The 27,104-nt window shown below is 41.5% G+C and overlaps 1 protein-coding gene across 2 annotated transcripts in view; it reads right to left on the reverse strand.

Moving 5' to 3' along the window:
* Positions 1–27,104, reverse strand: part of ARL15 (ARF like GTPase 15) — a 328,495-nt gene that overhangs the window by 300,133 nt on the left and 1,258 nt on the right. The window lies entirely within an intron of this gene.

The raw sequence follows: 27,104 nt of genomic DNA on the forward strand, positions 1-27,104 counted from the left end.
CAAGACGGTCATATCATGGAGGGCACAGTGCATATCAGATTTTTTTCCTTCTTCAGACACAAGTTAAGTCCCCCATTATTGTTTTTTTTAATCCAGTTTATTTTTAGACGTTAAATGTGAAGCAGAAGAAATGTTGTGATGGTACAAGCACTCTAGCCAGATGCTGCAGAATTTGGGAGATGTCCATAACATACATTCCAGAAGTCTTTAATCTATGGAAAAAACTGCTCCAAAATCACAGCTGAAGTAGGAAGCCGGGTTGAGAGGGCATCGGTCTTCATTTATTGGGGTGCTGGTAGGAGAAATAATTTAAGCATCCCAAACACCATAATGCAGGTTGGCATTTCTGCAAGAGGTCATTGGTTATGGTCATGGGGTGTATAGACCCCCATGCTGGCCTGTCAACCAAGGAGATAACGCAGCAACTATCAGCCAGCGGTGACTGGCAAACTCACAGAGACTGAGTATAAAAGAGCTGAGAAGCAGGAGGGTGGGGCACCTGTCACAAGAGCAAGCAGGTTGTAGAAGGAAAGTCCTGCCAGCAAACTGGTGAGAAGCCACCCAGAGACAACACTCAAGAGAAGGGACGACTAAAACCACAGGATGAAGCTCAAGGCAATACAGTCTAATCCTTTTGGATTTTAAGGGAGTAGCTCCTGCAGATGGCTACATGAGTAAAGAATTCCAGAGTATGCAGCAAAGGCTATCTAGGCCAAGAGTCCTATATAAACCCTCCTCCCACATCACTCCCCTCATAATTCCCACCTTAAATGACCCTCCCTCAGTTGATACCCTCCTAATCTTTCCAAGCCTGCACTCTGACCAATGATTTCCCATCCAACCACCATGAAGCTCAGTCTCTATAGGTATAGGAGGTTGTATGCACCTAAATCTTTTTGCCACTCAACCCTCCCTCCCCCATAACAATACACTGCAGGATCAAAAGTCTACATTCCCTCCTCCTCCCCCTCTACCCAAGACTCAACAAAAACTAAAACTCATCACTCCACAAGTGAAAAGTATTCTCTATTTATTGTCCCTCCTTTTCTCTGCTCTAACCATAACCACAACTCATAGTACAGTAGAGAAACCCAGATTAAACTGGTTTCAGAGTAGCAGCCATGGTAGTCTGTATTCACAAAAAGAAAAGGTGTACTAGTGGCACCTTAGAGACTGACTAATTTATTTGAGCATAAACTGCTCATCTGTAGATAAGGAGGGCCAAATGATAGGACCATTCCAGCTGTAGAGACATCTTGGATGGTACAGGCAGTTGTTTAGAGGGCTCATACTCCTGGTATGTTTGCTTGCAAGATTGTACCGTACACAACTGCAGGGCCAAGTGGTTCAGCAAATTCTACCACAATTTTCTGTGGAATCCTGCAGAAGTCTCCTGTGAAAGTTACACGCTTTAAAGGCCATTCCACTTTTTGTGAAAGAATGCCCGAAAGGCTGCATGGCTATGAATTCATAAATAATGTCACATCAGAACTATACCTCAGCATAAATATCCCAGTATGCAGCAATTACAAGGTAAAACTATTACACTATGGGCAACAGCACAATATTTTTTTTTTTTCTTCAAGAGCATGAGGATATTCCAAATCGGATATATTTTAAAAAAAATATGCACGCACTACACTTTATAACCAGATGGAAAGCTGGTCAATTCTCCCTCGCATGGAGCCTCAGGTGAACGTTCCCAGCTCTGACACTTAATGAATCTGACTTTGGCCAGACAACCTCAACGTCTCAATTTCTCCATCCACCCAACAGAAATACTGGTTGCTCACCTTCGAAATCCACTGATGAGAAGCACCATATACCAAGTGTTCATAATATGAGCCAGAGTTTCCTATAGCTCTTCTCCACTGAATGAACAACACGTAACATAGATGTCCTTTCCCTACCCTGCATCTTCCCCTGCTGCTCTGGACCTTTTCAGAGCCTCTCCTATCATATTCTTTCCTGTGTTCCTCCCTAGTGGTCTCTGTGGCCAGAAAAAGCTTTTTCATTTTGCACTTCCATAAATTACAAGGTACCTCATGCCAAGGCCCCGAATCCTCACTGAATACTAAAATGCATAGCCAGAAACCACTCAGGCTCACCTGTGTGTTAGCAAGGTTAAAACTGACAAGTTAAGTATGTGTTCAGTGTTTAGACTTTATGAAATGCTTGTATTGCATTGATCTCACTTCTAACAGTCACAGCCCATGGTATAAAGTTATATTGAGTGTTTACATTGTAAACCTCTGTAATTGTGTAACAGAAAAGAAGCATCAATTAGTGTAAAGTATTGGTTCTGCTCCCTCAAAGGCCCACTAAAACCAAATGAGGCATTGTGAAACAAAGGACAAAGACTGTGTTTATTGCTCTCCACCACACCCAAGAAGAGAAGACCTGCATGTGAACTCATCCCATCAGCCTGAACTCTGGGGGAAGGGAATAAAAATGCCTGACAAGAAGGGACTGTATCACTATGCTGCTTGGAATTCAATATTTCTAAGGGATCCCCAAGCTGCTTAGTTGAGGTTAGCCCTAAAGGACACACTACTCTTACATATATAGAAGCTACCATTACCTTTTGGAACTTAAGACGGTCACAATCGCGCTACATTGATGATATCTTCATCATCTGGACTCATGGAAAAGAAGCCCTTGAGGAATTCCACCATGATTTCAACAATTTCCATCCCACCAACCACCTCAGCCTGGACCAGTCCACACAAGAGATCCACTTCCTGGACACTATGGGTCTAATAAGCGATGGTCACATAAACACCACCCTAACCCGGAAACCTACTGACCGCTATGCTTACCTACATGCCTCCAGCTTTCATCCAGACCACACCACACGATCCATTGTCTACAGCCAAGCTCTACGATACAACTGCATTTGCTCCAACCCCTCAGACAGAAACACCTACAAGAGCTCTATCAAGCGTTCTTACAACTACAATACCCACCTGCTGAAGTGAAGAAACAGACTGACAGAGCCAGAAGCGTACCCAGAAGTCACCTACTACAGGACAGGCCCAACAAAGATAACAACAGAACGCCACTAGCCATCACCTTCAGCCCCCCCAACTAAAACCTCTCCAACGCATCATCAAGGATCTACAACCTATTCTGAAGGACGACCCATCACTCTCACAGATCTTGGGAGACAGGCCAGTCCTTGCCTACAGACAGCCCCCCCAACCTGAAGCAAATACTCACTAGCAACCACACAACAAAACCACTAACCCAGGAACCTCTTCTTGCAACAAAGCCCGTTGCCAACTGTGTCCACATATCTATTCAGGGGACACCATCATAGGGCCTAATCACATCAGCTACACTATCAGAGGCTCGTTCACCTGCACATCTACCAATGTGATATATGCCATCATGTGCCAGCAATGCCCCTCTGCCATGTACATTGGCCAAACTGGACAGTCTCTACGTAAAAGAATAAATGGATACAAATCAGATGTCGAGAATTACAACATTCAAAAACCAGTCAGAGAACACTTCAATCTCTTTGGTCACTCGATTACAGACCTAAAAGTGGCAATTCTTCAACAAAAAAAAACCTTCAAAAACAGACTCCAATGAGAGACTGCTGAATTGGAATTAATTTGCAAACTGGATATAATTAACTTAGGCTTGAATAAAGACTGGGAGTGGATGGGTCATTATTCAAAGTAAAAACTATCCCTCCCCCCCACACACACACTGTTCCTCACACGTTCTTGTCAACTGCTGGAAATGGCCCACCTTGATTATCGCTACAAAAGGTTCCCCCCCACCCTTCCTGCTGGTAATAGCTCACCTTACCTAATCACTCTTGTTACAGTGTGTACGGTAACACCCATTTTTTCATGTTCTCTGTGTATATAAATCTCCCCACTGTATTTTCGATTGCATGCATCCAATGAAGTGAGCTGTAGCTCACAAAAGCTTATGCTCAAATAAATTGGTTAGTCTCTAAGGTGCCACAAGTCCTCCTTTTCTTTTTGTGGATACAGACTAACACGGCTACTACTCTGAAACAATTGATACAGAAGACCTTGAACAGCTATGCAAAGATAAGGGAATAGCCTTTAAAAGGACAGCCCCAGATCAGGAACTGAGAGCTTTGCTCATACATTTTGACCTGGCATCCAAGCACCTTCCCGCCCCAGATACCACTGCAATGGAACTGGTCTGATTAAGGCATCTGAGAGCCTGGGAAGAACAGGAGCACAAGGGACTGATGGCAGAACACAGACATGGAAGACCAAAGAAACCAAGGAAGCGGATGAGAGCGCCTACCAAAGATGCACAGCCAGTGAATGGGTCAAGGAGAAAGCCCACCAAAAACACATGAAGCTGAGCTAGAAGCTGAGAGGACACACCAGAAACAGATGGCCGCTCATGCACTGCAGCTCACAGTTTCAGTGCAGCAAAAGAAGTGTCCCCACCTAGTGCGTACACCCACCCACCCCAAATACAGGGAGTCAGGAGAAACTCTGCCCAATTTATAAAAAAAAAAAAAAAAAAAAAGACACCACTGAACTGCTTGGTAACTCCAGTTAAAGTAGCAAACTGCTGAATATTGATTCCTTACCGGGGCAGTGGACTTTTAATATCTGCACTGTCCAGGAGAGGGGGCTGCACAGTGCAGAACACACGTTTTGAGAAAACTGAGTGTGTGTTGGGGTCACCCTGCAAAGTGATAACCCAGGCTGGTGGAAGCCAGAATGTGACTGGAGTGTTGCTGACAGGCTGCTGGGGTCAGAGCTGCTGCTGTACCCGGGCATTCAGGGTGTGACCTGCACTGCATGCTGTTAGGCTGTTTGTGATCAGTTCTGGTTGGGAGCTACATCTGCAAAACACTGTGAGGCACCCGAGGTTGTAAGTCAGGCAATGACAACACCTCACTGGTCTGGACTGCACACTGAATATGATGGTAGCTATTTTTTTTTTTTTTTTTAAAAAACACAAAATAAAGCGAAATTAAAAGCTATGCTGCTTAACAGGAGAGCACTTGGGACACAAGCAGCACTGCTCCTCCAAAGGCAGCTTATTTAACTTACTGATGCACTGCCTCTTCTTTATAGCCTATTCTATCTGGGGTTAAACTAAGCAGTTTAACCAATAGTTGTGGGTTGCATTTGCACTAATCATAAGGCAGAAGCTGCTTACAGGTGTGCTTTCACCTAACTCCACATATTTGTATAGTGTGTGCTTGGACATGTGCTCTAATTATTTTAATTTGGACAGATATTAGTATAAATTTTTCTAGAGAGGCAACGGGTGACTGGTTATACCTTGCAGCTGTTAAAACTGTTTTCAGTAATCCTGTCAGATCTTATAAGCTAAGCAGGGTCAGGCCAAATCGGTATTTGAAAAGAAGACTTACCCATATTTCTGTGGAACAGAACTAGTGATGCTGTTGATTCAGCAGATAGAGGGGAAAGCTCTAAAGGATGTATCTACATTACAGACTTTTACGATTTTCAACATATTTGCTGAGGATCAAGTTAGCTGACACGATGCTGGCCACAAGTGATGGGCCAGTGCAGTATTCAGTACTACGTCAGCTAGCTAACACAATGCTAAACAATTCTGTAAAATAAACAAACCCTGAGGATCTTAGCCTTGGAATCCTGGTAAGATTCCAATTCAAGAATAATTCTACCTACCTAAATTACTGTTTGTGGACACAGTACTCTTCACTTTCTGTCAGAGATTGTGGCCAACCATTCTTGGCCACAATTGAACTGCTGCCACTTTCCATTCCATTAGGCTACGCACACACTAAGATTCTTTCTGAAAAGAATCAACAGCAGAAGCAGTAACACAGAACCCTAGTGTAGACAAGGCTCCAAGGAACTACTGGTGTTTTAATCTTTGTGTAACTTAAACTTGTCCATAAGCCAGTTGATGGACAAGCCAATGGTACCTCATCTATACTCCCACACACCATTGCTACCAGTCCAGCTGCACTGGTGGTAGCAATGGAGGGAAGATTTTCAAGGGGGACGGGGGGGAAGGGGGAATCCTGTAGCACAGATAAGGTTAACGTCTTTCTTACCTTCACTGGGAAATTGAGAGGTTTAATTCATTTCATGCTTAGAAAGTAAGTAAGTATTTGGGTGCTGTGGACTAAGTTACATATTTATATATAAATATACAGATACACACATTTACCATTTTCATTATTTTTTTTTAAAATGTTGGTGTGGATTAAAGTCAATTTATACAAAACTTTAGTTAACTATAGTTTACCAGAAATCTCAGCAACTGTTGTAGACAAAAAAACCCCACCCACACACCATCAGAATTTAAATTTAAATCATGTTTTCTACGTTAAGTTCCTCTGCAATATTCTTAAATTTAAAAATCCAAAACTCAGAAGGGCAAGCACTTTATTAAATGTGAAAGTGTATAATAATGCTTTGATAGTATAAGCCAGTGGTTCTCAAACTTTTTTTTTCCCCACAGACCACTTGAAAATTACTGAGGGTCTTAGCGGACCACTGAATGATTTTTCCAAATGTTTGTAACATTAGCTAACTATTGTAAAGCGCTTTGGATAAAAGCACTATATAAAAAAACTTAATGAACTTTTTTTGTTCTACAAATAAAAGCACACAACTCATAATTTTAATATCAGTAGTCTTACCTTTCTAATGCGATGGATGTGGCCTCTCCCCCCTGCTGCGGTAGCCTCCGAGCTGGGGCTGGGAAAGAGGAGAGTCTCTCCCCGGCCACAGAGCCGAGGTTGGGAAGGAGGGCTGTCTCTCCTCTGCAGCCGCAGCCAGGGAGCTGGGGAAAGTTGCCTCTTTCTCTGGCCGCCGCAGCTCTGCACATCCCAAATTCCCCCCACCCCCTCTTCTCATCCCACTGCCCCCTCCCACCTACCCTCTATTCCCCCCCACAAGACCACCACCTCACTTACATGTGCATCTTCTCCAGAGTCCAGGCACCTAATTAGTGGAGCCACGCACGCGTGGCTCCACTAATTAGGTGGGTGGCCCTTTATTCTCTAAGGCCCGTCATTCTCTAAGGCTGCCCAGACACACACCTTAGAAGGAATTACCCACGGACCACAGTTTGAGAGCCTTTGGTATAAGCAATACACAACAGTTTACTTTACAAAAAACAAGATCCTTTTGTGAATCATGTTACCAACTCCTGCTTTGAAATACCTGATATTTTCTTTTACCTCATGTGCATAAACACTAACAAAAGCTATTCACCTAGTTTGAATGTTTGCTTCCTATGTAAATGCCAGTTCTACGAACAGCAGACGTGAGATGGATACATTCAGACATTAACAAAATTAAAATAAATTACCAAGAATTTAATTTACTAGGAAATCAAATGTTTAATTTTTGAGAAACGAGCCATCAGCCTTTTTTTTTTAAAAAAAAAAAGTCAGGTTTTGTTTGAAGGTAGCCTGCAAAAGAGATTTTTATCAATGATTGTTAAGCCCTTTTTGACTTCTTTATGATGTATGAAGAAGGCATAAGAAAGTTTTGAATTTGTAAAAGGAAGCTTTTTTCACTCATGATTCACAGGTATTTGTGTAAAGATGGTCTTAAATCCCTTCCCTTTAAATAGCTCCACTTCCAATCTATTGTGATGCCATACATCCATTAGGCCTACAGTCACCTACAGAGGTCAAGACTGGACATGACCTAAATATAAACTTCTAATGAAAAAAAAACACTGAAAAGGCCTTTTCAGACCTTCTTTATATCTCATAAAGAAGTCCAAAAAGTAACAAAACCAATTTCTCCCATTTTTAAGGTCCCCTTTAAATTTGATCATTTTTATATGTAATCAAATACACCAAGCTGTGCTTCCAATGCATTTATGCAGTTCATGAAACCTCAAAAAACCTTTTAAATGAAATTCAAGAGATCTTGTTTTACACTGTGGGGAACAAAAGTTACAAGCTACCAGTTATACACTTTGGGTGATTTCTACACATAAAAATTCATTATGTTGTTTAAGCTGTAATATTTTTAGCATATGAACTAATTGAACAAATGTCAGCCACATTAACATAAGAGGAGTAATTGTGATTTAAGACATCAAATGAATTGAACACTTCGCTGAAAATGTCTGGAAGCCACAGACCTCAAAACACCATCAATGGAGCAATTATGGGACTGTCTGCTTTACCAATGAGGATATTATGGAATCTCCATCTGGGCTTCCTAAGGATTTGTGGAGATCTGCGGAAGCGACCAGTAAATTATGTAGGACCATCAGCTTTCATTCCCACCCCCACCTTATTTTTGGAGAAGGAGGGCAGAAGAATCACAAAGGCTGCTTAACACAAAAACAAGCAGAACTTAGTACTTCCTGCTTTCTAAACGCTTTTGGTGTTGGGAGTAAAAATACATGTTTAAGCCACCTGCCCATTTAATTATAAGAGCATCAACTTAATTTTACAAAAAATTAAAATCTTGTGACATCAACTCTTAGAAAACCTATTTCAATAAAAAAAATTGTGACATTTTTACTTCATTTTTTAAAGATTTAAAATAAAAATTTCCTCACAATGTCAAAGTCAAATTGAGCCGTTCAGAGAATCTGCAAGTAAAAAAAACAAACTGATTTTTATTGCCCAACCTGAAATAAGTGCGGAGATATAACAAGTGAAAAGTAAACTTGACATTTTTTAACTTCTCACTAAGATGTTACTAGCAATAGGGAAATTTTGTTGCTTACAACTTATGATTTAAATTGACAGGGTTGCTTTTATACTTTTGTATATTTTTTTAAAATTTAGAGCACATACGTAACCCTTGGATTTGTGTTAAAATTACCCAGCACAAAAATTAAACTTAGTATGGTGAAACAATATAAAAAGATCTTTTTTAATATAGATGCCATTTAAATTTTAATTTGGATTTCTAGTCGGTACTCAAATTCAATATTGATTGTGGATCTAGCATGATATTGTAGCAAAGGAAAGAATTTTTTGTTGCAAACTAAAATAAGTTAAACAGTGGAAAGTATAATTTAAACATTTCAGTACAAACATTAACTAAGATTACATTTTTTATTCTAGTATGCAATGTTACTAATATTTTAGGCTGTGTACATAGTCAATAAGCGCATGTTTCACATTAATTAAGGAAAACTAAATTGTACTCAAGCTCTGTAATGGGGTGGATACTTTCAGAATGCAACTGCAATAGGACAAGAGCAAGAATGTAGCTTGTCTAAACTAGCTTATACATGCCTACTGATAGGGAAAGAAATACAAAAATATGTTGCCATTGCTGGAATTTTGAAACTTACAAGGTATTACAGACCCAGTTCTACATTTATCTGATGTTCCCATTATCAATTCTAATATGGGCAAATGTTTTTCCCATGTCCAAGTGAAACATTAAGTTAGTTTCCACCCCTTTGCCCCAACCCTACAAGACTATGCTAGCTAACTGCCATCTACAATACAGTAGAACCTCAAAAGATACAAACAATATAGTTATGGACTTACTGGTCAACCAGACACCCCATGAAACCGGAAGTCATCAATAAAAAAAAACCACACCACACAAACAGCAGTAAATACTGTACTGCCTCATGGCTTTAGCCCTGGGGGTCATGGCTTGAGCTACCGGGGGGGGGGGGCAGCGTCAGAGCTCTGGGCAGTTTTTTTTCTTTTGGGGGGGGGGGAGGGGAAGGGAGAGAGAAGGGGTTTCTGACCCTTAGGAGCAAAAAGGCTCAGGGCTTTAGATGGGGGGAGTGCTAGGGCTCGGGGCTTCAGCCCCGTGGCTCCATTCCCAGCTTCAGCCCCAGCAATTCCCCTCTAGATAAAGCCCCGATCCTTGGCTGAAACTGGGAGCAGAGCCGTGGGGCTGAAGCCCTGATCCCTGGTGCCTCTCCCCCAGGTCTTAAAGCCCTGAGCCCTGGTACTCTCAGGGGGGCAGAAACCCTGAGCCCCCGGCCAGGAGCCCTGGCACCTACTAGGATCAGAAACCCTGACCCCTGCAGCCCCAACTTCCCCATGGCTGAAGTCCATAACATTTTGTTCAGAGTTATGGATAACCTCCATTCCTGAGGTGTCCGTAACTCTGAGGTTCTTCTGTACTTCAGAAATTGGAACATCTAAACAAAGTCCCAAGTCTGCTCTTCTTTGTTGCTTTCTAGTGCTATGTTCACTTCACCCCCCCCAAAAAATAATTTTTTTATATATAACACTAACTATATAGATAGATTTGTTTTATTTTAACTCTGTTGCTGCGCTAACCTGAAGCTCTGCAGCATTTCTGCTCATCTTCGCACAAATCAGACAACGAGGAAAGAACAACAAAAGAACCAGTTCAGATAGTTAGACTGCCCACTACTCTGAACACTTTTGTCCCCCTCCGCTGAGAGAATTAGTATAGCACTGTACTTCTACCCACAGGAAATTGAAGAAAGATTCAGAGAACTCATTGCACTGAAGTTTTTCTTTAGCTAGCCCAGGTTTCAGCCATCACACAATAAAGTACCTCTGAAGGGGAGCTGTATCCCAAGTTAACACTTGCAGTCTTTCACCATCCTACTATTGCAACTGATTTTGTGCTTTAAATGTTGTTTACTTACAGTTTATTGTTGCTTTCTGTAAGGATTTTACATGGTAAGCATGAAAGTAAAGAAAAAAAATAACTTAAAACATTTGCATCTACAGTTGTAATGAAAAATACTAATTTTTCAAGTATATTTTATGTTTGATCCAAGTGTGAAAGGGCTATTATTTATTAATAATGAACTATTAGACAGCAACAGTCACATTTAAAGAGAGATTGGTTCCTTTCCCCCACCCCCTTCCCTGGATGAGCTCCTACCCTACAAAAACAGAACAAAGTATGCACCCTTCAACTCATATCCTGACTTTCTTAAACAAAAGAACACCCCCACAATGTTTACTGGTTATTCTACCTGGAATTACTGATGGCAAATCTACCAGATGATATGCAATTTCCAAAGCTTTGGTTTCTTTCATTCCTGACTAAAAAGTACTACTGGTAGTAACAAATTGGGAGCCTTGTCTTTCTCGGATCTGGGCCATTTCATTCATCACAAGGCTTTTACTTAGCAGTTATGAAAGCATCCAACCAATTTTGAACAATGGAAACCACCGCATTGAAATATTTAGTGCCCAGAATGGAGGTTCAAGAATGGAAATAACTCCTTTATCACTCTACAGTACATTAGCACACTAGTTCTGCACCAAAATAAAAACACAAAGTCTAATAGCTCCTCCTCATAAACCAATAAATATAAACATAAATCCAAATTACAGAAGGCACATTCTTCTATGTTCCAGACGCAAGATAGTAAAAGTCTTAGACTCACAGGGGACAATTTCTGTACTAGACCTCTTAGGGCGAGATCCATGCTTCATAGAAAATGGTAATTGTTTAAAACCTTCTGCAATGTCTTCATTAAACTTGAGAAGCTTTAAAAAGAACTAGGGAAAGAAGCTCTTGTTTTAAAAAACTGGACTTCAATCCTGCAACTTATTCCACATGGGTGGACCCCTTCTAGCCATGGCCCCAACTCAACAGGTCACTGAATTGGAATTAATTTGCAAACTGGATACAATTAACTTAGGCTTGAATAGAGACTGGGAGTGGATGGGTCATTACACAAAGTAAAACTATTTCCCCATGTTTACATGTGTCCCATCCCCGCCCCTCAGACATCCCTGTTAACTGCTGGAAATGGCCCACCTTGATTATCACTACAAAAGGTTTTCTCCTCCCCCCCACCTCCACCGCCCCCCAGCTCTCCTGCTGGTAATAGCTCATCTTAAGTGATCACTCTCCTTACAGTGTGTATAGTAAAAAGAAAAGGAGTACTTGTGGCACCTTAGAGACTAACCAATTTATTTGAGCATGAGCTTTCGTGAGCTACAGCTCACTTCATCGGATTTTTTCATGTTCTGTGTGTATATAAAACTCCTCACTGTATTTTCCACTGAATGCATCGGATGAAATGAGCTGTAGCTCACGAAAGCTTATGCTCAAATAAATTGGTTAGTCTCCAAGGTACCACTAGTACTCTTTTTCTTTTTGCAAATACAGTCTAACACGGCTGCTACTCTGAAACCTGTCAGTATGGGCACAAGCATCTGCTTGTAAGGGAGCTTTAGTTCTTAACTTCTTGGGAGGGAAAGGCAGAATGAAACATTTGGCATCTGAAGCAAAACAAGAGATGGCTAGCAAAAACTGAGCCTAACATGAGAGTTTATTTTTATCATTATTTGCATTATCATAGTGCCTAGAAGCCTTAGTCAAGGACCAGGGTTCTTTGTGTTAGGTGCTGAACAAACAGAACAAAAAGTCCATGTCTCAGAAGGTTTCCGATCTAAGTATCTTGAGTAGGGTTTTTTTTTAAGCCATCACCTAAATAAGTTACTAGCAGCTACAGAGACTGACATTTTAAGACCATGTAAAATAGGAAGAGCACACAGAAGGAAGCTTTTATCTGCTAATTATCTGCAGTTGCTTGGTACAGATTTGAGCAGTCATCTTGCAGTTAACTTGGCAAACAATAACCAGCCAATGATTGATCACTCAGAATTGTTGCAACTTCTGTGCAACAATGCTTTTCCCACTTCTCCTGCATAACAAGTGTAAACACACGACACTCCCACCAATTATAACTGATAAAAAAAGGAACCAGAGAGTTCTGTTTTTTGGATAACTGTACACAAAAAGCCAGAAAAAAGACCTTGGAGATCATGAGATTAAAGTCTGCAGCATAACTAATTATGCTGACCTGCATCTACATTACAGACTACAGAAGATTCAAAGTTGGAATTTACTTATGGTGTAATATTCCATGCAAAATGTTTTGCTACCATGTGTACTGGAGTTACACATTGCAGCTTCAAGAAGATTCCTTTCTTTCTACACAAGAAAATACAGCCCTTAAGCATATTCCATTAACAACATTTCCTCATGTAACGCCTGTCGTTCTGCGTACAGTTCTCCTTTAACTATTAAGAAAATGCTAGGCTCATGTTTTCCTTTACTAGTAGCACACGCATACAAATCTTCCTAGGGCTTTTTAAAGCCATTTAGAGATACTGCTCTACTTAAATACAATAGTTTTTAAAAAAACCACACACCTGATTTTTGAGGTAAGGAGAAATGGGACTAATGGAATGTCAATGATATCGGGACAGGAGCTAGGGGAGTTCTTAGAACTATCATTATGAAAATTTCTTGACTAGATCAAGGTTTCTCAAATTTCACTGCACTGCAAACGCTTTCTGACAACAAAAATTACTACATGAGCCCAGGGAGGGGACTGAGTTCCCCAAACCCTGCTGCCCTAGGTGTGGGGGCCAAAGGATGGCCACAAGCCCCACTGCCCCAGGTGGGGGGAGGACCCAAAGCCGAAACTCAAGGGCTTCAGTCACAGGCAAGAGGCTTGTAACCCGAGCCCAGCTGCCCAGGGCGGAAGCCATGGGCTTCAGCTTCAGCCCTGGGGCTCAGGCTTCGGCCCCAGGCCCCTGCAAGTGTAAGCCAGCCCTGGCAACCCCATTAAAATGGGGTCACGACCCACTTGGGGTCCCGACACACAGTTTGAGAACTGCTGGACTAGTAGACAACACTGTCTACTCCTCTAGCCAATTTTCTCACTAAAAATGTTTTCCATGACAAAGTTTTAACTGGAATGGACCCTAATGGTTCAAAACACAACAGAAGATAGCTTAAGACTAACCTGAAGTTTCATGGAATGGCAAAAGGGTTTCTTTAGATTTCTGAATTTTTGTTCCTATTGTGCTGAAACTTGAGGCTCCAAAAACTCTGAGGCAAGCACAAAAAGTTGTAAAGACATTTCACGTTATTCTGCAGAATACACAGGCTGTCAGTTCAATTTTTGCTGCACTGGGAAGTCAAGTTTAATTTGACAGGCCAAAAAAGAATGAAGAGCAACTAGCAAAAGACACAAAAACTAACAGCAAAAATGTTTAAGTACATCAGATGCAGGAAGCCTGCCAAACAATCAGTGGGATCAAGATGCTAAAAGGAACACTCAAAGAAGCAAGGCCGTTGTGAAGAAGCTAAACAAATTCTTCGCATTGGTCTTCACTGCAAGAGATTATGCGGGAGATTCCCAGACCTCAGCCACTCTTTTTAGGTGACAAATGTCAGGAACTGTACCAGACTGAAGTGTCAATAGAGGTAGTTTTGGAATACATTGATAAACTGAACAGTAATAAGTCACCAGGCCCACATGGTATTCACCCAAGAGTTCTGAAAGAACTCCTAGGATACTGATATACTAACTGTGATATCTACCCTATCGGTTAAATTTGCTTCTGGACCAGATGACTGGAGTGTAGCTAATGGGACACCATTTTTTTTTTCATTTTTTTTATTTTATTTTATTTTTTTTTTAATATAAAGGCTCTAGAGGTGACCCTAGCAATTCCAGACCAGTAAGCCTAACTTCAGTACCAAGCAAGTTGGTTGAAACTATAGTGAAGAACAGAATCATCAGACACACATATCATGATTTCTTGGGGAAAGAATCAACACAGCTTTTGTAAAGGGAAGTCATGCCTCAATCTATTAGAATTCTTTGATGGGGTAAACAAACATGTGGATTCGGGTGATCCAGTGGATATAGTGTATAGAAAACCTCTGACAAGGTCCCTCACCAAAAGACACTTAAGCAAAATATGCAGTCATGGATAAGAGGGATGGTCCTCTCATCGATCAGTGACTAGTTAAAACAGGGCTTCCCAAACTGTGGGCAGTGGCTCACAGGTAAACCCGACAGAATCCCAGGTGGTCCACTGGCAGGGGCAGAGATTGGGGGGCATGTAGGGATGTTGCCCCCCAAAAAACTACATCTTTTCACTCCCCTCCCAACCCTGACCCTTCAGTGCAATTCCAGGATGCACAGCCCCATCCACTTGCCCCGCCTGACAGATCCTGCTTGGAGAGCATGTGTAGAGGAGGGTTTTGGGGGGCGGTCTGGAAGATTGGGATTTTTCAGGGGTAGGGGAGAAGCTGGGGTCAGAGAAGTAGCAGGGGGCAGCTAGAAGGTTTCTTTCTCCCTTCCTCAGCAACTGGCTTGCAGGTGGCAGGGCAGTGGGAGGGTTGGGTGGTTTGCTATTTTGCAATGAGGAGTATCAAGCCCTTCTTCCCCACCCCCCAGGGCACTGACCTGTCCCCTTCCCCTCTCCATATTCTAGGAGCCACCCTCCATTGCAGGCTGCTCACTGTGCCCTCCTCAACCATCCATCCCTTGCCAGGGTGCAGCACAAAGCTGCACGTGGGAGCATCCTTAGCAGTTCGGCTCTCTCAGCCATTTTGTGAACTGCAAGCTCTCCTGCCCCATTCCCCACAAACTTGGGTTCCCCCACCTCACACTCCCACCCACACAATGGAGGCTGACACACCCCTTCCAACACCCTTAACTCTACATATGCCACAACCCAACCCACCCCCTCCAACTCCTCATGAGCCATCAGTGTCCTTCATCTTGGATGAAACTGATCTGTGTCACCCCCACCCCTGTGCCCCAGGGTAGGCAGGGGTTCTCTGGGGCTGAATCCCTGCTTTGACTAGGGGTATCAGGTTCAATCTCCTTTCTCCAGCTGGCAGGGGTGCTCTCCCACCTGCAGCAAGAGAACTGGGCCCTACAGGCTCAGCTGACACTGACAGTCACAGAGTTTAAAAGACAGTAAACAAAAGGCAAGAACAATTAGTCAGTTTTCAGAAAGGAGAGAGGTAAATAGCTGTGTCCTCCAGAGGTCTACACTGGGACCAGAATGTTCAACATTCACAAGTGACCTGGAAAAAACAGTGAGGCAGCAATGTTTGCAGACAATACAAAATTACTCAACACAGTTAAGTCCAAAGCTAACTGCAAAGAATTAAAAGGGATCTCACAAAAGTGGGTGACTGTGCAACAAAATGGAAGATGAAAAGCAATGTTGATAAGTGGGAAGTTATTTACATTGGAAAACATAACCCTTACCATACATACAAGATGATGGGGTCTAATTTAGCTGTTACCACTCAAAAAAGCTCTTGGAATTTTTGTAGAAAAACTTCTGAAAAATCTGTTCCACGTGCAGCAGCAGTCAGAAAAACTAACAATGGATAGATAACAAGAGAAAAAAATCACAAGGCCACTACATAAATCCATGGTCCATCCACACCTTGAATACAGAGCACCGTTCTAGTCAGCCCCCTCCCAAAAAAAGGGTATGCAAGAATTGGAAAAGGTACAGAGAAAGGCAACAAAAATGAGCAGGGTACGAAACAGCTTTCATATGAAGACAGGTTTCAGTTTAAAAAGACTAGGATTGTTCAGCTTGGAAGAGACGCAAATAAAGGTGGATGTGAAAGATCTATAAAATCATGACGGGGGTGAAGAAAGTGAATAGGGAAGCGTTACCTACTCCTTCACATCACACAAGAACCAGGGGTCACACAATAAAATTAATAGGCAGAAGTTTAAAACAAAAGGAAATTCTTCTCCCAATGCACAGTCCACCTGTGGAACTTGTTGCCAGGGGATGTTGTGAAGGTCAAGAGTACAACTGGTTTAAAAAAAAATTAGTTAAGTTCATGGAGAATAGGTACACCAATGGCTATCAGCCAAGATGGTCAGGGATGCAAACTCATGCTCTGGGTGTCCCTAAGTCTATGACTGCCACATGCTGGGACTGGATGACAGTGGATGGGATCATGCAATAACTGCCTTGTTCTGTTCATTCCCTTTGATGAACATGGCACTGTTGGAAGGCAGGATACTGAACTAGATGGACCATTGGTCTGATGCAGTATGGCCAGTCTTACGTTCACTCAGTCTTTTTACCCTCCTCTAAAGTCATAAGTGGGATAAGGCACATCTATCATGGACAAGATAGCCTCTCACCACACCCCACATCAGCACCTGCAATTCGAGGGGACCTCAGCTCTGACTACAGGGTGGAGTTTGCAAGGGTTAAGAATCTTCAGCCACCTGTATCAGCCTAGAGAGTCTTGCCTCCTCTGGGGCCAACCCACAGGGGAAGTGATTTCTATGGGCCCATGGTGCTCGGACTCCAGCAATATCCAGGGCCTTGGGGCCCAGCACCTCCAATGTTTGGGGCCAGGTCTCTCCCCCAGCTCCTTCTGCCACCCCAACATGCCTCCCTGAGTGTCCCCCTGCTCCCGCATACCTCCCCTGGGCCCCAGAGCATCCCTGCCTCTCTGCTGGTCCCCAGCAACAACTGCTGCCGCAGGCTCCTACTGCCCCCCATCCACTATTGCCAAGGCAGGCCGACCCTGACCCTGCCCTTCCCTTCAGACCCTTCCCTTTTCTGGCAGGGCCCACCCCCTCCCACAGTCACCACTCCTGCCCCATGCTGGGCAAGGGACAGACCCATTCCCCACCCCAGTGAGGCTACAGTGAGGGGCAGTAGCAGGGGAGGAGGTGCACATATGATGGCAGCTCTTCCTCTCGACACCGACCCCCGGGGAGGCGAGGAGGCTTCCTGGACCTGAGAGGGACCCTAGGAGCACGTGCAGTGACAGTGGTGCGAGGTGACTGTGCTGCTGGGGGGGTACACTCGCACTTCAAAGCGCTGTGTCAGGAGCGTTCCCGCAGCAGCGCTTTGAAGTTTCCAGGTAGAGGGGATTAGCTCCGAGCGCTGGAAGAGCGGCTACACTAGTGCTTTAAAGTGCTCAGAGGGGTGATTTTTCACACCCCTGAGCCAGCAAGTTAGAGTGCTATAAAATTTAAGTGTAGACAAGCCCTTAGTCTCAAAGACTACTGTTGCTCACTCTTCATCAGCCAACAGCCTCTCCACATGGTAAGCAGTTCAGATCCCTAGGCAAACCAACAAGAAATTGTCCTGCAATCTTCACAGTGTTCTTCCCCCATTCTTCCCACGCACCTCTCAGGTGTCAACTGTCTCTATTCCTCTCCATAAAGTGTAAAATGTGAACTCAAAGTATGAATTTAGACATAAACACTATTTCAGCTATAGCTGAGAGTTTTATACCAAAGAGCTTCTACAATGCAGTTTTGACAAAACTGAAAGTTGAAGATTTGAGATAGCACGTAAGTTGAAAACACAAACTTGAAATATACAGAAATTGTGAGTAAGATTTTTTTTTTTTGGGTGTCTTGAGTTTTTTTAATTTTTTTTTTTTTTTTGCATTTGCCTTCCAGTTTTAGAGACTTAAGAGTTCACATTTTCAAATTTTAATCTATATCCACGAGGGCTAGACTTTTTATTTTTTTTAAATGAAAGTTGATATTCGCATGCAATCACACCACTCCAGGAGCTAGCTCTATAAGAAAAACACCAAACCTTGTGAGACTTAAGATAGTGAGCACTGACAACAATGAAAATGTACCAAAAGTTGCAGCCTGCACTGAATATTAAGAGGAGGAATATGCAGTAGTTATTTTATTCATTTTCAGTGTCAATAAAAACCTCTACTTTTAAACTGAACTTGAAACTCCCACAGAATTCAGCACCACGATGTCAAATATGGAGCCCTTGTTGAAGAATTTAGGAATGGTGATATGGGTCCCTAGCTATACTGAATTTAGGGAGGGGAGATCACAGTACAGCTTAGAAGAAAAGGAGGACTTGTGGCACCTTAGAGACTAACCAATTTATTTGAGCATAGGCTTTCGTGAGCTACAGCTCACTTCATCGGACACATTCAGTGGAAAATACAGTGAGGGGATTTATATACACACAACATGAAAAAATGGGTGTTACCATACACACTGTAAGGAGAGTGATCACTTAAGATGAGCTAATACTAGCAGGAGAGTGGGAGGGTGGGGGGGGGATCAAAGTGGGCCATTTCCAGCAGTTAACAAGAACGTCTAAGGAACAGTGGGGGAGGGACACAAACATGGGGAAATAGTTTTACTTTGTGTAATGACCCATCCACTCCCAGTCTCTATTTAAGCCTAAATTAATTGTATCCAGTTTGCAAATTAATTCCAATTCAGCAGTCTCTCGTTGGAGTCTGTTTCTGAAGTCTTTTTATTGAAGAATTGCCACTTTTAGGTCTGTAATCGAGTGACCAGAGAGATTGAAGCGTTCTCCGACTGGTTTATGAATGTTATAATTCTTGACATCTGATTTATGTCCATTTATTCTTTTACGTAGAGACTGTCCAGTTTGGCCAATGCACATGGCAGAGGGGCATTGCTGGCACATGATGGCATATATCACATTGATAGGTGTGCAGGTGAACGAGCCTCTGATAGTGTGGCTGATGTGATTAGGCCCTATGATGGTGTCCCCTATCCTGAAAGATGACCCATCACTCTCACAAATCTTGGGAGACAGGCCGGTCCTTGCCTACAGACAGCCCCCCCAACCTGAAGCAAATACTCACTAGCAACCACACACCACACAACAGAACCACTAACCCGGGAACCTATCCTTGCAACAAAGCCCGTTGCCAACTGTGTCCACATATCTATTCAGGGGACACCATCATGGGGCCTAATCACATCAGCCACACTATCAGAGGCTCGTTCACCTGCACATCTAACGGAACTCAAATTTTCCAGTGGCAACACAAACTAGTTTGAACTTTCGTTTTCATTATCATTTGGAAACAGAAATTTTCCCCCTTTCTGCTCACTCAGGTGCCAAGAGAATGATAAGGATATTGCCATGTTAACTCAGTAAAACCTAATTACCCATTTCAGAAAGCAGTTACAATCTTTAGTTCAGCAAATACTCCCCATAATATGTGCAGATTCTAAACCCAGAAGGAACCACTATGATCATCTAGTCTGACCTCCTGTATAACACAGGCCATAAAACTTACCCAGAATAATTCTCAGAGCACATCTTTTAGAAAACCATGTAATCTTGACTTTAAAATGGTCAGTGATGGAGAATCCACCATGACCTTTTGGTAAGTTATTTCAATGGTTGATTACTCTCACTGTTAAAATTTTACATCTTATTTCCAGTCTGAATTGTCTAGCTTCAGCTTCCAGCTATTGGATCATATTATACCTCTCTCTGGTAAACTGAAGAGCCTATAAAATATTTGATCATCATGTAGGGACTGACAGCCTGTAATCACATCATCCCTTAGACTATTTATCTTAACACAGGGAAGGCTATCACTATAATGCAAGCTTTCTAATCCTTTCACGGTTCTCTTTAATTTGGAAAGAGTTCAGAGAAAAAGTATCAATAACCTCCTTGAACTGTGGGGACTAGAACTGGACACTGTATTCCAGCAGCAGTTGCACCAGTGCCAAATACAGACATAAATAATCTCCCTACTTCTACTCAAGATTGCCCTGTTTATGCATCCCAGGACAACATTCGCTCATTTGGCCACAGCATCACACTGGGAGATCATGTTCAGCTGATTATCCACCACGACACATACACCCCCCCCAGATCTTTTTCAGTCACTGCTTCCCAGCATAGAGTTCCCCCATCCTTTCCTCCATTCCTTTATTCCTACATTTATACATTTACATTTACCTGTATTAAAATACTTGTTTGCTTGCAACCAGTTTACCATGTGATCCAGCTCAGTCTATTAGTAACCTGATCTCTTCATGATTTACTACTTCCTCAAAATTGAGGTTATCTGCAAACTTGATCAGTGATGATTTTACGTTTTCTTCCAAATATTAAATAGTGTAGGACTAAGAACTGATTACTGTGGGACTTCACTGAAAACAGACCTGCTTGCTCCATTATGATTCCTCATTTACAATTACATTTTGAGACCTATCAGTTAGTCAGTTTTTAATCCATTTAATGTGTGCCATGTTAATTTTATATCAGTCTAGTTTTTTAATCAAAGTGTTGTGTAGGACCCAGTCAAGAACCTTACAGAAGTATATTATTTCAAACACTATTACCTTTATCTCATTTAAAAAAAAAAAATCAAATTAGTGTGACAGGATCTATTTTCCATAAACCCATGTTGATTTGTATTAAGTTATTGTCTTTTAATTCTTTATTTATTGAGTCCCATATCAGCTGCTCCATTATCTTTACCAGGATCCATGTCAAGCTGAATTGATTCTTCTGAGAGAAGAGATACTGCCATGAGCAAGCTTCTTTAAGCACCTTGGATGAAGCAGATTCTTGAGTTCACAACTTTGACACAGGTTTCTGTTTTTTCTTTTGTGGGTTTTTTTTTTAAACTAGGAGGCAGTTCCCAGAATTACTGCCATTACAATGCAGTGCTGCTTATGATTGCAATACTGCCAGTCAGAGACCTTGCAGTAGTTTTGGTTTGTAATGTACTTTTGCCACATCAGCTGCGTGAGGTTACAATATCTCAGAAAATTGCTTTTGATGCAAGTTACTTTACTAGTTCCTGCCTACAACAGAAATAAGCAGCAGAGCTTCCTTCACAATCAAGAGAAACAACATTCATGACTCCAGACAACATGACAATGCACACCCAGTGATCTTGCATCCATAATTTTCCTTCTTTCCCCATATTATTTCTTTACCTACTAGCATATTTTATAGCTTTCCATATATTAAAGTGCCTCATCATCAAAGTCACAAATGCATTCCCTACTTCTTAAACAGATGGAGAGGATGACACCTTGACATAAGCCAGCAAACTTTAGAGGGCACAATGCTTCCAAGAATGGCAACCGGACACCTCAGCCAAAATACAACCCAATAGTCTGTACTGGTTGTATATGGCTACAGAAAGAGAGAACTCATGAGAGGGGAGTTTTTTTAAATGGTTGCAGGGCAAGGAAGTAAGGAGGAAGGGAATGCCAGACATTCACCTGCTAGTAACATTATAGGTAATAAATGAGAGGCATACAAACACCAATGCCAAATAACCCTGAAGAAAAACCCCAGCATATCCCTGGTGTGAGATCTCCCCCTCCTCATCCAATGGACAGTAAATACTTGCCTAGAAAATTTTAGTGAAAAGCAATTCTCACGTGGGAACGGCTTCTCTGAAAGTTCACTTGAAAAATAATCATGAAAGGAATATTTCCGTAGCCTGTCTCAGAGAGAGGGAGAGAGAAAAAGGGAGAAAAAAGTAAGGAAAAAAACCACACATGAAATCGATCAGAAACCACTGAATGATCTACCACAGATTACCCACTTGCCTAGCCATACCCACCTGTAATTCTGATTAGATTATAAAAGAAACTATGATAAGGGTAGGCTTTCAATGATGAATACCACACTGACAGACACTAGATGATACACGAGAGATTATTTTGGAGACACCATATTTGAAGTTCAATGTATTGAACTTTAACAAGTCAGGAAAGCTAAGATGCTTTGACCAAACTGTACTCAAGAATTGCAGTTTAAAGTCAATGGGACTTGTGCTCCTAAGTCACTTAGGTGCCTAAAGTGTTTTAGGTTTAGCAGCTACGGTTAGAAAATTTTGGCCAGTGTTTAATAAAGTTGTTGTGAATTATTTTAATGTATTGAAAGTCTAAATAACTTTTCATTGTTAACAATAAAGTAATTATGTTTGATATGACAAAGATGATATGACACTAAGAAAAGTTTAATACAAATACCAGTTTTAACCCTTGATGCTGCAAACACTTATGGCACGCTTAACTTAAAAGGACATGAAGTCAATGGGACTATCCAGGTGAGTAAGATTATGTAACCTGCTTAACTGTATGCAAAATCAGGGACTTAATTTTCAATGTAATTTTTTTTGCCTATAGCAGTTTTGTAAAACTCCAATAAGATGCCCTAGCAACATGGCCATTTTAAACATCTGAATTTATTTTATTATAAAATTTTAACCAAAAGTTACAGTAGGACAAATTTCAAAACTTAGTTTTATAAACCCTCATTCAGGTTTAAATCAATGACTTCTTTTAAATCTGAAGAAGAGAAGATTGAGGGGGGACATGATAACAGTTTTCAAGTAAACAAAAGGCTGTTATAAAGAGGAGGGTGATAAATTGTTCTCCATAGCTGCTGAGGACAAGACACATAATGGGGCTTAAATTGCAGCAAGGGAGATTTAGGTTAGACATTAGGAAAGCACTAGAACAAATTACTTAGGGGATTGTCTAGCCTGTTCTTAAAAATGGAGATTCCACGAACACCTGCCAGCGATAGTCAAGATAATAGTTCTGCCACAGAGCGGGGGAATGAACTAGATTATATATTGAGGTCCCTTCCAGTCCTACAGCTGTATGATTTCCCTGAAATCTCACGAGTTAAATCACTTTGATTAACTTGCTCCACCCTGACATAAAGTGGCTTTCATCATATCTGAAAGCGGTAAAAGCATCAGACTGATGTTTTTTCATTATAAGAAAACTATTGAGTATGCAGTATAAATCATGCATGCCATTAAGAAAGTTTCTAGGGAAAGGCTCCTCGGCCACCTAAGCTTTGCATAAGTTCTGAATATAAAAGAGTCAAAGTGATGCAGTTGTTTATGCTACAAGCTTTTCCAGAACAGCTTAAAACTAAATATGAGGTGTAACACAAATACAGAAAAAGATGGACTCAGGCCAGGAGTCAAAGCTAATTTTGGGTCTGGTCCTGAGCATTGTTTGAGCATCCTCAACATCCTGCTGATATTAATGGATGTTGCAAATGCTTTGACTTCCTGGGATCAAGCCCGTTGAAGCCAACCATGAGAGGCTCCGACCAAAAGAAGTGCCTATAGCATGCATGGCCTTCATTGCAAGGATCTTGGCGTGAAAGCCTGGGAGAGGGCTGCTGGTGGGTAGCAGGAGCCTGCAGCAGCCTCCCCCATCCTATCCTGCTTCCCATTACCCTTCACTTCCTCCCTGTGCCCTTCCCCATTTCGCTTGTCACCTCTCACCTCCCTCTCTGGGAAGGGCCTGTTGCAGCCAACAACTACCGAGTCCTTCTACCACAATGCCAGCTGCTTCATGCTAGCTGAGCACCAAAGAGAGCATCAAAAGCACAGAAGAAAACTCCCTGCTCTTAGGGCTGATGCACAGTGGCCCCTGATCACTGACAAGAATCACTGCTTTCTCTCTGCAACCCACCCGAATGAGAGATTCGAGCAAGGCAGAAATACATGACACCAAGCAGCTTTGGCTACAACTTTCAATCAGCTTTCACGATTTCCTTCACATTCATCGAGTGGCAGAAAAAATGATGCATGTCATTCTGTGACTAGCATCCAGAGTTGGATGCAATACAAGCAACAGTGTCAGTCACCACTGCCGTTCCTGCACATCAAATAACAAAGGTCTCTATTCTAACACGGAGTGTAATGAGCCTTTGTCTTTCAGGCTGATTAAATGGGTGATATGAAAATTCTCACCTGACTGACCACCCACATGTTTTGTCTGAGCAGATTGTGAATGCTTCCTGGACCACTGTCATTTACCACCATTCACAGACTATTTCATGGAAAAGAGGCAGAAGAGATAAAAGTTAAGAAATAAGTTGTCAGCCAAACTAAAACTCATATCTCAATGCTCAAGTTTTTTTGTGAAGAAGAAAATGAAGGCTAGATTAAAAAAAATACACTGTATGCATCCAAAACCAGCATACTGTAACTGCCAGAGATCATTTGTTCTGGTTTCAGAGTTTCACACAGATATGAACACAATTTCAACCTTTTATTCCTTTATTTTGTATAATATTTTTTGTTTGAAACTGTTAGTACTGAATAGTGCAACTATTCTCACTCTAAGAAAAGGAGGGCATCTTTCTCTGCTGTGAAAATTATAGTCACATTAGTTGTCAGTGTTCTCTGGTCCTAAATGAAGGCAGCTCAAAGACTGGCCCATGTCAACACTGAATCAGCTTTTGGATTTGAGCTGTGAATGTAGCTCTCCCTACCTACAATAAACCCACCTGGTTGAAGTAGGGATGTGTAGTCCAAACCCCCAAGTTTTGTATAGTGCAGCAAATGTACAAGGCAGTGTACAATAGGTGAATTGTGACGAACAATCAAGATCCTGTCTTGAAGAGGCTAGATTCCAAAAAACACTTGCAGTTACAGTACCAAATGAAACAAAAACTACAGGACCACCTCATAAAATAGATGTGCAAAAGACTTCTCTTAAGAGATAAACCAAGAGAAAGTTTGTCATATTATAAGTGAAACATCATTCCAAGCATGCTAGACTGCTTGAAAGAAGGCATAAAGTTAGGAATGGACAAAGGGAGCAGCTAGGCCAGTAGTTCTCTACCAGGAGAAGGTATACCCTTGTAGGGTATGCAGAGGTCTTTCACAGGGTAGATCAACTCATCTAGATATTTGCCTAGTTTTACAGCAGGCTACATAAAAATCACTAGAAGACAGTACAAACTAAAGTTTCATACAGACAATGGTGACTTGTTTATACTGATCTATATACTATAGAATGAAATGCAAATACAATATTTATATTCCAGTTGATTTATTTTATCATTATATGGTAAAAGTGAGAAAGTCAGCAATTTTTAGTAAAAGTGTGCCGTGACACTTTTGTATTTGTATGTCTAATTTTGTAAGCTAGTCATTTTTAACTGAGATGAAATTTAGGGGTATGCAAGACAAATCAGACTCCTGAAAGGGGTACAATAGTCTGGAAAGGTTGAGAACCACTGAGCTAGGCAACAGGCCTGGCTGGTGCATAAGGAACAGGAAAAAGGCATAAAAGAGTGCATTTACATTTCTTTTTTAAAAGCTGCTCTCCCCACAGCCTTGCATTAGTTTGCAAACACACTACCAGTTTTCAAAATTCATTAAACTTATTCATCTCACAATGATGTATGTTCCACAGAATTTCCGTAGCAGTCATGCAGGTTAGCTTTTGCTGTGAAAAGTACATGAGATAGCTAGTTTCATCTGGCCATAAGTTGATAGAGGAAAATAAACTGCTCCAGGCTCTTGAGAAACCACACAGCAAGTTCACTGTCAGTATTCCATTAACTAGGTTCTTAAAGAGAACTTTACCTACCATGAAAGCTTATGCTCAAATAAATTGATTAGTCTCTAAGGTGCCACAAGTACTCCTTTTCTTTTTACCTATCATTTCAATTATACAGAGCTCTCCCCCCCCCAGCCCGACTCAAGCCTAGCATACAACTTAAAAACATGAAGTCTCTAAATAAAGCATTTCCACTCCAAAATAAGTCCAAGCTGCATGTATTCAAACCCAACATTTAGGTAAATGTTGAATATAGTGCCCCTCCCCCCCCAGCTCCATCAGCAGAGAAAAAAAAATCAGGTCAGCTGTTAGAGGGTGCTTTCATTTCAATGATCCAACCTTGCAACAGAAAGGACAGAGAGGTCTTGCTCACTAGTCAACAAGACAATCTCTAAAACTCACAATTGTGTGTCATGTGTAAGATAGAACTAGATAAATATTACAGCTTCAAAGCCAAGGAAAAAAACCCTCCTTCATCTCACGGGACACTGACATCTTCCTACAAGATGGAATGGCAAGAAGAGAGCTGCTTTTTATTTAAAATATTTACTAATAAACAAGAAGTAAAACCATAACACCTTGAAAAAATATGAAACTGAGTTGAATGGAGAGAGAATGTTCATTAGTTTCCCATTTTAAAAAATTTAAGAAATCAGTTAAGCAGGAATCTCAGTAAAATGTGACTATCCAACTCACTACATAGCCTAGCCATTTGGTACATTTTCTTGGTAGTGACCCATACATTAGAGCATGAACACGTTAACCACCACGCTGGCCTGAAGTATACACCTGTGATACAATCTTTGCAGACAAAGAAAGGAAACATTCATTAAGCAACATTAGTTACTTGTGAATACCAAACTACTCAAGTGCAGTACTGGTCATGTCCAAGGTTACAATTTAGTTCATTCAACCATATCCTATGTTAATGCATTTAGGAAAAAAACAGTGACCTAGGTCATAACTTTAGAGATCTAATAACAACCAAATGAGTGGGGCTACAGAGCACTTTAGCAAAACCATTCTGGTTTATTGGCCTTTAATAGTTCTGTAAGAGTGATAAAGATCGAACAAGAGAAATACTCCATTTCCCAATCAGGAACTCATGCAAGGACATATTGGAAAAGTTCTCAGGGCATACACACAATTTAGACATGCGTGCGCCCTTAGAGCAGATTACAACATTGGAAAAAGATCATATTTTAACCAGGTTTAGAATTACCCCACAGAGCCTT

The sequence above is a fragment of the Eretmochelys imbricata genome, chromosome 5 (genome assembly GCF_965152235.1).
Source record: "Eretmochelys imbricata isolate rEreImb1 chromosome 5, rEreImb1.hap1, whole genome shotgun sequence".
NCBI classification, from domain to species: Eukaryota; Metazoa; Chordata; order Testudines; family Cheloniidae; genus Eretmochelys; species Eretmochelys imbricata.